The sequence below is a fragment of the Oryza glaberrima genome, chromosome 8 (genome assembly GCF_000147395.1).
Source record: "Oryza glaberrima chromosome 8, OglaRS2, whole genome shotgun sequence".
NCBI classification, from domain to species: domain Eukaryota; kingdom Viridiplantae; phylum Streptophyta; class Magnoliopsida; order Poales; family Poaceae; genus Oryza; species Oryza glaberrima.
In genome coordinates this window covers 14,228,345-14,240,606 of record NC_068333.1, presented here as the reverse complement: position 1 = coordinate 14,240,606, position 12,262 = coordinate 14,228,345, and positions in this window count along the sequence as shown.

Here is a 12,262-nt window from a genome sequence, read left to right as displayed (position 1 = left end):
CGAGGCGAAGATTGCAGATCTTGAGTTCAGGGTATCGAGCTACGAGCTCAGCATGCAAGAGGAGGTGGCAAGGAAGGTTGATGAACGCATGGCCGCATATCGGTCCAATGATCCCCAGCCGACCATTCCTCCTGCAATGGTGAGCCCGTCAGGAAACCATAGTAGCTGCACCTCAACGAGGCAGGTAGGATCACAGAGCATGGATGCCATGCAAACCCAGGATGAATCCACCTGCCCCGTTGATGACATCACTCAGCGGACACCATGTGAGCTGCATATTCCTTTCAAGAACTTATCAATAAAGGTAAGCTTGTAGTTTATATATTTTAGATTTGCCCATTCCGCTAGTTGCTGCTTATATATGTTGATTACTAATAAATAACCTGTCACCATATGAAGGTGGCGTCGGGCATGGCCATCCCAACGGACCCTTCAGGTACTTACCACTGCATACCGATTCCAGTAGGATACTCCAAGGTCGAAGTTGAGTTGGTCGAAGGCGCGTACGAGGACCTCGAGCTGGATTACCCTAGAGGAGACGGTGAGACGTATCTACGAGACACAAGCCATGCCATTATTCTATGGCGCAGGCGGTACATCATCCTCCCTGGGCGACAAGCGGCGTCTCATGCACCATCTCCTCCGACTCCGCCATCTCCTCCTCAGGATCCTGCACCGTCTCCTCCTCATGCTCCAGCACCGTCTCCACCTCAGGCTCCTGCACCGACTCCTCCTCGGGCTCCTGCACCGACTCCTCCTCGGGCTCCTACACCGACTCCTCCGCAAGCTCCTCTCCCGGCACCTTCAAAGTCAAGGGCCCCCCAAGCTCCACCGCCTGCCCACATAAGGGCAACGAAGAAGGCGAAAGTTGATGCCGCCAAGAACAAGGACCCGGGGTACGATTGCACGCAAGAGGAGCTTGACGCTTACGTGGCATCAGAAGTCAAGAGACAATTCAAGCCTCGATGTCCAGAAAAGAAGATTCCTATAGACCCAAGTGTCATGAACTTCTTCAGGGGTATGTCTACACTTGCCAAGGAGGCCATTAAGCTATCGGACTATGAGCGAACGCTGAAGAAAGCATCTTCTGGAAAGTCCAAACCAGTCCCTCAGCTTGGAGAGCAACCAAACCAGGAGATCGACCCGTTGGTGACTGGTAAAGAAATGACGATAGAAGAATTTATTACTGACACCGGTCTAACTACGGATCAATTGCTAGGAGTCGCACCAATCGAAAAGGCGGAAGTGAAATACATGTACGAACTCGGTAAACCGCTTGTCAAGCCTGAGCTGCTGCAGTCCCTACCCACACAAATGTACAAGTTCCATCAGCTGTACATGGAGATGAGCGCCACCGGTAGAGAGATGATCGGAGCGAGCATCAGGGACACGGACTTCTTGCAAGGAGATGACATTGTCTGGATCAATTTCAAGGGAATCTACGAACTATACCAACTGGACGCCCTCGATATCTCTCTTATGAGTTGCTGGATTTTATAAGTATATCGTTCAGTTAGATTTCTTACTACGTCTCCTTTAATTAATTAGGTCCTTGTATATAAGTAGACTATAGAAAATAATATACTCCCTTTTATCGTTGTAGAATGGACATTCAAAGGGCCCGACAGCGGGGGGTTTTCGATACTGGATTCATCAACCCTCGGAAAGTAAACGTCGCAATGCTCGACCAATATCCGCAAGCCACAGAGGACAATCTCGTCCATCTCCTGAAGGCGCAGCATTACAAGACGTTCATACTGTTGCCGTATAACACAGTTAGTTTAATTTTACTGTCTTCCTATACCAAATTTCATTCCCGTACGAACTTGCTAAGTGTTTCATATGTAATGCATCCCACGCACATTGCAGATTCCACTGGGTACTTTTACTCTTCGACCTGTCGGCCTGCACCGTCAACGTACATGACTCAATGGATAAAAAAGAGTCTACGTTTGACAAGGTTTTCGAACTTATGGAAAGGTACTGTCATAAGTTCCTCTGTTAATTAAGAAAATCTTGTTATGTTAATTGCTACTACGAATCATAGCTTTAAACTCCATGTAGGGCTTGGTATCGGTTCCGTCATTTGATCCGCGCAAATGGAGAGAAAGACTTAGGCGGAAGTTCAAATTTCCTGTGAGTACACATGCTCTACATTTATATTTCTCCGATTCAAATACATACAAGTGTATATTAATTAGATCTCTCGTTGTTTGTCATTTATTTGTAGTGCGCAAAGCAAAAGAAGGGAACTAACTTGTGCGGCTATTACGTGTGCGAGTATTGCCACTGCCTTGCAGACCAAATCATCACCACAAGAGAGCTCAATGTACGTACAAATAAATTCAAAACTTCATTAAGTATCGATTTCTTGTTTAATTACTAATCAATTTCATACATTCATATAGTTTATTCGCATGAGGGATAACCTGACCACGCACAAGGAATTTATCGCGGCGGTTCAAGAACAACTCATGGGATTCATCAACGAACAAATCCTTGATCCCAAGGGTGAATTCTACTACGACGGAAACACAATTCATAGGTCCTTAGCTTCTGGGCTAGCGACTACTACTACGTCGAAATCGTAGCTAGCTAGGACATATAATGGATTATAATTAATACATGACTACATATGTTTCTATATGCATGTGTACACATTTTCTATAATGTAAATATATTTTGGTCATATATATATATATATATACATATGCATTTGCATAACATATATATGTATAAATACATATATTATACATATATATTATGCATGTACATATGTATTGAAACATATATAAATATAATATAATATATATATATGCATATATTATATATGCATATATGTACTGAAACATATATATGCATGGTTATATAAACCATGCAGCAACAGGGCCATAAAAAAAAAAAGGTCAGCTCGATCTTTAGTACCAGGTTAAGGGGTTACGAATCGGGACTACAAAGGGTTTCTCCACCTATTCACGATATCTGCTACGTGCCACTGAAATTTGGAGAAATTGGAACCATGTCACTCCATCACATTTTCCATCGAAAATCCCCATTAGCCTCCAACTGCACGTGGGCCCCACCTCCCTACCCTCTCTTCTGTTTCCCCTTCCTCTCTCTCACCCACGGCATCGCGTCGCCGATGAGGTCATCGCCGTCATTGTCTCAAAGAGCGAGGTCGGGCCGGGCTGCGCCTGCGTCGTCGTCATCATCCGCTCCCCCAGCGAGGTCCCTGACCATCCTCACGACGCCAAGCCACGGCTCGTCTCGGCGCCGTCGCACCGCCTGTCTCTGCCGCCGTTGCGCCCAGATCCGCGCCGGGGTCGCCAAATCCGCCGAGAGCAGCCGTCATCATCCGTAGCAGCCTGTGGCGGCATCTCTCGCTGCCCGTCATCTTCCAGTTCGTCCTCAAGCGGCCTCATCGATCTTTTCTGCCTCAACGATCTGTGAAGCAGCAACAACAAGCTAGTCCTTTCGTTTAGTAATAGCAGCATGTCCCATACTCCCAGTTGTTGGCTAGCAAGTGTAGTAGCTGTCTCGTCGTCCATTACTCCAGTTCATTTTCAAGTAGCATGCACCCCGCCGATTTCCACGACGACGGCGGCGAGGGAGTCGCGTCTGCCGGTGGGGACGACAAGGTGGAGGGCTTGCCGGCGTCCATGGCGGAGAAGCACCCCGGCCACTGATTCCCTTGACGACGGCGGTGAGGGAGCCATGTCTGCGGCAGGGACGACGAGGTGAAGGACTCGCTGGCGTCCATGGCGAAGAACCGAAGAAAGGAAGAGAGAAGAAAGAAAGAGGGAGCGAGATGATGGAGGTTGATAGAAAACTGAACGGGAGTGGTATGGTTCCAGCTTTCTCAAATTTTAGTGGACATAGCTGATATCACGAATAGTAGCGATATTTTTCTAATATGTCATATTTTTTTTGGCATAGATCCAATTAACCCTAACATATATGGACTACAGTTTGTTCGCAGAGTCAGTCTGGTCATATATATATATATATATATATATATATATATATATATATATATATTTACTAGTTTTTCCCACCATCAGTCATATATATATGTATTACAGCTTATGCCACCGTACGTTATAGCATTTATCTAGTGCGTATACAACATATGTATTAGTTTTTTTTTCGAGATGAAACAGCATGAAAAGCTCCTATTGGAATATTCAATAAGTTTATTTAAATTATATTTTTTGTTAAATATATGGTAGGAAAGGACAACCACAAATCTGAGAGTGGGTGTTAAGGACCAGACTCGGATATCAAAACTTTTACATGTACTCAGAACTAGGGGCTTCGACTTGAAGAAATAATGGTTGGGAAGGGTTGAGTCAGGCTTAACGGATTTATAAATTGTAAAGTCGACCTAGTAAAATCAGCTTAATCTGGCCGGGCAATCCATGAATAGGTCAATTCCCAATTTAGGATGATTTTTCAATACTGATTTTTTTTTGTTTTTTTAGAATGAATGAAAAAGTACGTACGTGTACATATATGAATACTCGGCGGGTATTCATATACACATCTATCTATTATCTATCTATTATATACTAAAAGTAAATTAAACTTTCTACAAACGCTCCTAAGCTGCCACGTGTACCCTACAAACGCTCCCAAGCTGCCACATGTCACTCTAATAAATTAGAGAAATTCTTAAAATTTCTAAGAAAAAAGAAAAAAACATCTTACCATTGATTTTCATTTAATTCGGTGGACCCAGCATTTTTAGCCATTAAATCAATCTATTAAAAAAAAGCAATCCTCCAATCCGACTGTACGTGGAGTTGTAGCTATTAAACTTCCTACAAACGCTCCTAAGCTGCCACGTGTACTCTACAAACGCTCCCAAGCTGCCACATAGCACTCTAATAAATTAGAGAAATTCTTAAAAATTCTAAGAAAAAAGCAAAACATCTAACCATTAATTTTTATTTAATTCGGTGGACCCAGCATTTTTAGCCATTAGATCAATCTATTAAAAAAAAGCAATCGTCCAATCCGACTGTACGTGGAGTCGTAGGTACGTACGTACTTGACAGCCCGGCCGTATGCCTCCTCTCTCTCTCTCTCCTTCTCTGTTCCCTCTCTTATTTCTTATTCCTATTTTTATTTAACTAGAAAAAATGCCCGTGCATTGCAACGGGTAAATACTTTTTTCATTGATACAATAGCTAGAATCCGAGCAATAAATTGAAATATTGATATGGTTATACATTACAATCTCGTGCTCGTATGATGCCGGAGTTGATCCTCTCCATCAAATCCGGTCGAATCTTTCTCGATCTTCTCAAATTGGTTGAGAGCTTTCGATCCACTCGATTTCCTTTTTCCTTTTTTCCAAAATCAGAGAAAATTTGTAAAACTTGGGATAAAAAGGCCAGGAATCTCGTCAGTCGGTCATCTTCAATGGAGAATAAATCCGGCGAATTAAAACCGAATTGAAAGGAAAAATCATAAGAAAAATAATGAGGTAGGAGTGAGGAATTGATTTTTGCAATCAAATGAACTAAGAAATGCATAGTGAGATGCATCTACATCACGGCGGCGCTAGGGTTTGGCCAGGGTGGTGGCTCGAGGGGCGTTGCACGCATGCAGCAGATTGCATCGGGCGGAAGAGAAAATAACGATGAAATAGTAGATTAGAGTTGTATTTGTGTCGGACTTGCTCCCCTGTCTGATGTGTCAGACGTGTGTATTCAGTTTTATTTTTTTTTCTTTTGCGTGAAAGATGTATATATATGTCTATGTGGAAAGGCTGATTCGCGATCGATCGCGAGGGCCAACTAGTAGCGATCAGTTCCCCCTCTCTCTCTCCATCTGATTTTATTTTTGGCACCGCATTACTTTCCTATTTTAGTAAATTTATGCACATAAAGTTTATACACCTCAAGTTTGCACATCTAAAGTTTAGACACCAAAAAGTTTATAAGTCAAAAGTTTATATATCCGATTCAAATTTGAATTTGAATTTAAATATTTTTATATATAGTATTTTTATACATCTAAAGTTTATAGATCTAAAGTTTATACACTTGAAGTTTATAGACCCAAAGTTCATAGACCCAAAGTTTATAAGTCAAAAGTTTACATACCCGATTCAAATTTGAATTTGAATTATATCCGATTCAAATTTGAATTTGAATTCAAATATTTTCTATATATAGTATTTCTATACATCTAAAGTTCATACACCTAAAGTTTATAGACCCAAAGTTTATAAGTTTAAAAGTTTACATACCCAATTCAAATTTGAATTTAAATTCAAATTTTTTATATATAGTATTTCTATACATAAATTTTTCTAACGTTTTGTTTTTTAAAAAATTTTTATGTGGTGTAATGTAGTAGGCTGTAGTAGGAAAGAGAAGAAGGAGAGGAGGAAGGGAGAGAAGAGGGACGTAAAGGGGAGAGGGGTGTGGGTGATCGCTCGCGCATTAGCAGTCCCCATGTCTATGTTTTGATTTGAGACGGTGTTTGTATCCTAGACAATTCTGTTTTGGATAATACAACTCCGTTGAATAGGCCCACATCGTTTGGGCCTGAAGTCCGAGTAGAGCGATAGCGCTGGAAAAAAACGCACGACGCGTGATGACGATTGATGACGGACGAAATAAAATTACCGGAAGCTTTATGTATTTTTTTTATTAGGTATATATATAGATATAGATATATTAGTTAGACAGAACAATAGACAAGCACAGTTGATGATTAAAAAAAATATAACATCTAAACTGCTTGCATTTAAACTTTCAAAAAGAATGTCACATAATCTATCTATCTATCTATCTATCTATACTTCTATACTTTTACTAATTGGGCACTTTTTTTGAGCTCCCACGTTAATCAGAAAAATCTGGCCGTTGATTAGTTAGATTATTTTATCCTGTCCGTAAATAGTAAAAATCTGATTTATGTTTAATTAGTTAACTTCGTGAGCCACCTTTAGTTAAACCACGTCCAAACTATATGTACTCTCACAAACTAATACCGAGAAGGACGAGGAGGCAATACTATTTAGATCGATTTGCTTCCAAACACCGTCCGGCCATAGCAACAGAAGATAAAATCGAGCGCTCTCACATCGATCTGAAATCATCAAGAACGTCACGGCTGGCCAGCAAGATCCATGATAAAAATTTCCGCTGCGCATGACTATGTTGCTACTGTGTCAATTAAGAGGATGAGATCTCAATTAGATCCAATAGAAGCCTCTGCAATAACTTCGATTTGGTGATCTAACCATATATAGTAAGTTTCCTGTCAGATCTTTTCTATAATTTCTATCTATCAGCCAAATTAATTGCCTTGATGAATCTATAGAAACAAGGTATACATATGTACAACATCAACATTGATGAATACTTGATCTAACAGTTAGTTTCTTGTCAATTCTTTCAATAATTCGTGTCCATCAGCCATGCTAATTGCCCTGCAAAATCTACAGAAACAGTGCATACGTACCGCATCAACTTGATCCAACCAAATATTAACTAACGAGGTTAAAAATTGCTTTTTTATTTCTTGATAAATTCACACTACGTTAACATCGTAAAGATAGATCGATCCATGCAATTCCAAATCAAAGCATTTCGATCGAGTTAGCTATACCAGATTTTGTATAGTGCACCAAGGGTTTATTTATTTTGGCTACCGTAAAATAGGTTTTAATTTATTTCTTAGGGTTTAACAAACTTAAATATTTCTTCATTTGAGTTGAATTGAATTGTTGTTTAATTGTCTTGGACTCCCAATTTAGCACTTTGTTAATATAATTATGAAGTTCGAAATTAATAATTAGCAAATTATTGCGAACATGTTTTCGACAAGAATTTACTGAGTTAGCGATTTGTCATTGACCTCTGTTTCTTTGAGTGTGTGTTAAAGCAAACCCGCGGACATGTTATGTGTGTACAACTTTTGGGTACTTGCAAAAATAATGTACTGTTTTCAATCTAATCCACTTAATAAATATAGAGTATTCATCTTGGAGTCTCAATTTATTATTTTATTAATTTCTTTGTAAAATTAAAAAATAATAGTTAGTAAAACATAGGGTTAGCAGAACTAAGGACGTGAGAGACATAAGTTTTGACAGGAATACATATGTGAAAGGGGGAACTGCAAAACACAATAAAATGGATGAATAACTGTTAGGACTAAACGAGAAAAGTAAGATAATTGAATTAGAGCTAAACACTCGAAGGAAAAATTTCAAGAGGTGGATCTCATGTAAAATTTCCTCTAAAGACTTCATATAGTAAGTCACTCCAACGGAATTTTATATCATTGAAATATGTTAAATCTTTGTTAATTCGATGAGGAATTAATTCGATCCCTTGACATGATTAGTGTTAAGAACAATAACCACCACACATAATATTTTCAGTTACCCCTACGAGATTAAGACCACATCAATATCATCTAATTGTTCTTCTTTATATTCTGAAATGGCAGTAACAGTAAGTGCTACATTTGAAATTAACTATATGTATATATGGATTCATTTGTTTTAGTTGCATAAAGACTAATAATTCCAAAATTCATAATTAGTGAATATTAAGTTGTATCCATCTTACACTATCAATATATTATTTTATTAGTTTAGTCCTAATTTTAAAATTCATAATTAGGAAGTTGCATGGACTCTTATTTTAATCTAAACCGCCATAATTCTTTTCATGAAAAATAACAAAACATACTAAATCCAAACAATTGGGCCCTATAAGAAAGCTCACATATTCATTGGAAGTATTTGAATGTTTGTCAAATAGGTCGGTTTATCCTGACAACAGATTTTACTGGGAGTTGATGTAAAATAAAACATACAAATGGAAATGAATAAGGAAATTTAATGTTTTTTGAAATTCCAAATTGGTAATTAGCATGTTCTAACTTAAGGATGAGCTCTTTTAGTCTTTTCAATCTAAACAATTTTAATTTAGAAAATAACCAATACATTGAATATCGGAGGCAACTGTGGTTAATTTAATACTTATAATACCAACAATGATAGCCTGTGCAACGCACGGGTGGACCGCTAGTGTCTATATTGTGTAATGGAGTGAATGTTGCAGTCTACCGTTTGTTCGATATCATCCTAGCTCTTCTCTCCCATTCCGGTTGTCCGTCATCTTCTATAGCAAAGGTATAAAACATACTCCCTCCGTTTCACAATGTAAATCATTAAAGCATTTCTCATATTCATATTGATGTTAATAAATTTAGACATATATATCTATCTAGATTCATTAACATAAATATAAATGTAGAAAATGTTAGAATGACTTACATTGTGAAACGGAGGAGGTATGTGTGGAAAGAACAGCTTCCCCATCGCAGCAAGACTGTGATTGCTTTATGCGAGAGTTGCTCCATCATGATACTGAGTCCTGTCATGGATTAAGCACATTCGCTAATGATGGTAGTATTTGATCGATCTATTCAGCACACCGATGGCTGCCACTTCCGTAAATGTCAAACAGTACAAATTAAAGGAGAGAGTAATGTTACGACTGCTCCTTCTCTTGATGTACAACTCCTCTGTTATGTCAATTTGTGATATGTTGTAGTAGCTCCTGCGGCAATGCAACTCCGATGTATTTGTCCACACGTTGTTTTCTTGGAGAATGCTACCCCCCCCCCCCCCCCCCCCCCATGCTCGATGTCCGAGGGAAATATCGAGCGTTTCCGATACTCTCTTCTCTCTTATTTCATCTCGACTACCACGCTGCCATCAAGATCCATCCGTCCATGCATGCACAAATAGCTTTGGGCTAACAACCTGCATACACGCATTAAGATATATTAACATATTAAATATATATATTTTTTCAAAATTATTTATCCGGCCTACTATATAGTCAGTGGAATTAAATATGTAGAACAAAGATGTCAGATGATTATATTCATAATGGAAGTAATATTAATGTTTCAATCGTTAAATTTTAATGTTTCCCATGTCAGGTATGTTTCACATTTTAATTTTTGTGTTGCTATGAATCTTATCTAAATGTTGCATATGATGTTATTTAAATGTTTTTATCAGTATTTTATGATGTTTTACTTGTTCTTTTTTTTAATGTTGCACTTGCACGTGCTATTTTTCAGATATTCCAGTAAGCATATTTGTGATGTTTCAATAGTAACCATTCAATGTTTCATGTATGACATAAAAATATTTAAGTTAAAAATAGGAAAAGTACGAATTACCCTCCTAATAAACTCAAAAACCAGACATCGATCACCCTAAACTTTTAATATCGAACAAAACACCCCCCCAACACTGTTGCAAGCGGTTTAGGGTTTGAATAGCACACATGGTAATCCAGTCAGCATTTTTTTATTTAAAGAAATGGTGGGACCCATATCTCATATTCTCTCTTCTCTGTATCCCCTCTCGCCTATCTCTCTCTCTCGTCGGAGGCTGAGAACGATCGGTGCACCGCCGGTGTTGGCCGCCCGGCTCTCCCTCCTGACGCGGCTCTGCTGAAGCTCCTTGAGCCGCTTGTGCCGGACGCGGTCGCGCCACATGCGGTGCTCCAGCTCCTCGATGTGTCGTCCATGCTGTCGTCGTCATTGTCGTCGCTCTTGTTCTCTTGTCCTCGGCGGCGAATCCGCCCTCGTCCACCTGCTGCGGCGGCGGCGCCGGGTTGACCAGGTCGCCCTGCCCGACGAAGCACTCGCCTCCAAAGAATCCAAAGGCGGCCTTGCTATCAACTTCGGCCTCCACCGCGAACGCCATGAGCCCATCCACCATGGTCACCGCTGTTTTCACTTAATAGCAGCATAGCAGTAGCTTAGCTATCTATAGATCCACCTGCACATAAGCCGACCTCGAATTAGTTTTATTTTCCGCAGTAATTACTTTTGGAAGTAGTTTAGCATAAGTGAAAACAAGCTAGCTAGAACATGCGCCCATGCGCCCATGTGTTTGTGGACTGGAGAAGAAGTACAATAAGAAAGAAAAGTTCAAAAGGGATAAGAAGAGAGGAGTCAATGCTGCCAGCCACGAGTCCACTGTAGGAGGAGGAGCAAGAAAGGAGGAAGGAAGCAAGTGGGGGTGACGACGAACCGAACGATCGATGGCCGGTCCATCAAGCTCACCACCCGCCTCGTCCTCCTGCGGTCTGGGAAGCGGTGGCCGGCGCTGGACTTGGACGAGAAGACGGCCATGGCAGGGAGGCTGCAGAGGCCGGCCACTGTGGAGGTGAGGGCGGTGTGGTCGAAGGCGAAGGCGAAGGTGCGGCGGGGGAGGCGAACATGGCAGGGAAGACGGGTCGACGCGGCAGGGCACCTACGGAGCCCGTCGGCGTGGAGGCGGAGCTCCTCAGAGGATGCGCTAGGTCCGATTTGACACCGCCGGCACACGCTGCCCTCGCCTCTGCCTCCCACCTCCATGAGCTAGCGGAGACGTCCCCGGAGCAAGGTCGAGCTCCTGCGCGCGGGATCGACGAGCCGCCACCTCGAGCCCACCTCACTGCTGCCACGCTGTTTCTGACGACCTCCTCACTAGTGCCCCGCCGTGCCCTCCTCGTCGCGCCCGCCATATCCTCCCAGCCATCGGCCACCGGCCGCCCTCCCGCCATGTGCAGGATAGCCGAGCTCGTGCAGCCCCCTTTCTTCCCAGTCCCCACCCTGGATGGACTGGCCCACACCGCCGGTGCTCTATCCTCTCACGGATAGAGAAGCAGAGAAGGGAGAGAGAAAAACCAACACTGACAAGCGGGTCCTACTAGTTTTTATCTGTTTGCTAACTGTAACGCCACGTGTGTGCCACGCAGGCTGAAAACCACTTTGGTTTTTGTTAGGGGGATAATTCATCCGGATTCAAAAGTTCAGGGTGTCGAATGTCTGGTATTGCAGCTTAAGGAGGTAATTCAATCGACCTCAATAGTTAAAGGGTGTAATTCGTACTTTTTCTTTAAAAATATAACCATATATTGTTTTGTCATGAGAAATATAATCCTGTGATATCATGTTGTAAAGATTTAATCATAACAAATATAATGGCACAATCTTATTACAAATTGGATAAAAACGATTTAGAAGAAAAAAATATTTAAAGTCGCTAAACATATTGTTAGATAGATAGAGATGTCTAGATGCTATAGCATGCACATTCTTCCATATGCTTTTAATAGGCATACATAGCTCTTTGGTGCTTAGGGTGTGTGTAGTTCGTGAAAAGAAAATTTATGGGTGTCATATCGGACGTTTAATTAACCGGATATCGGAAGGGGATTTC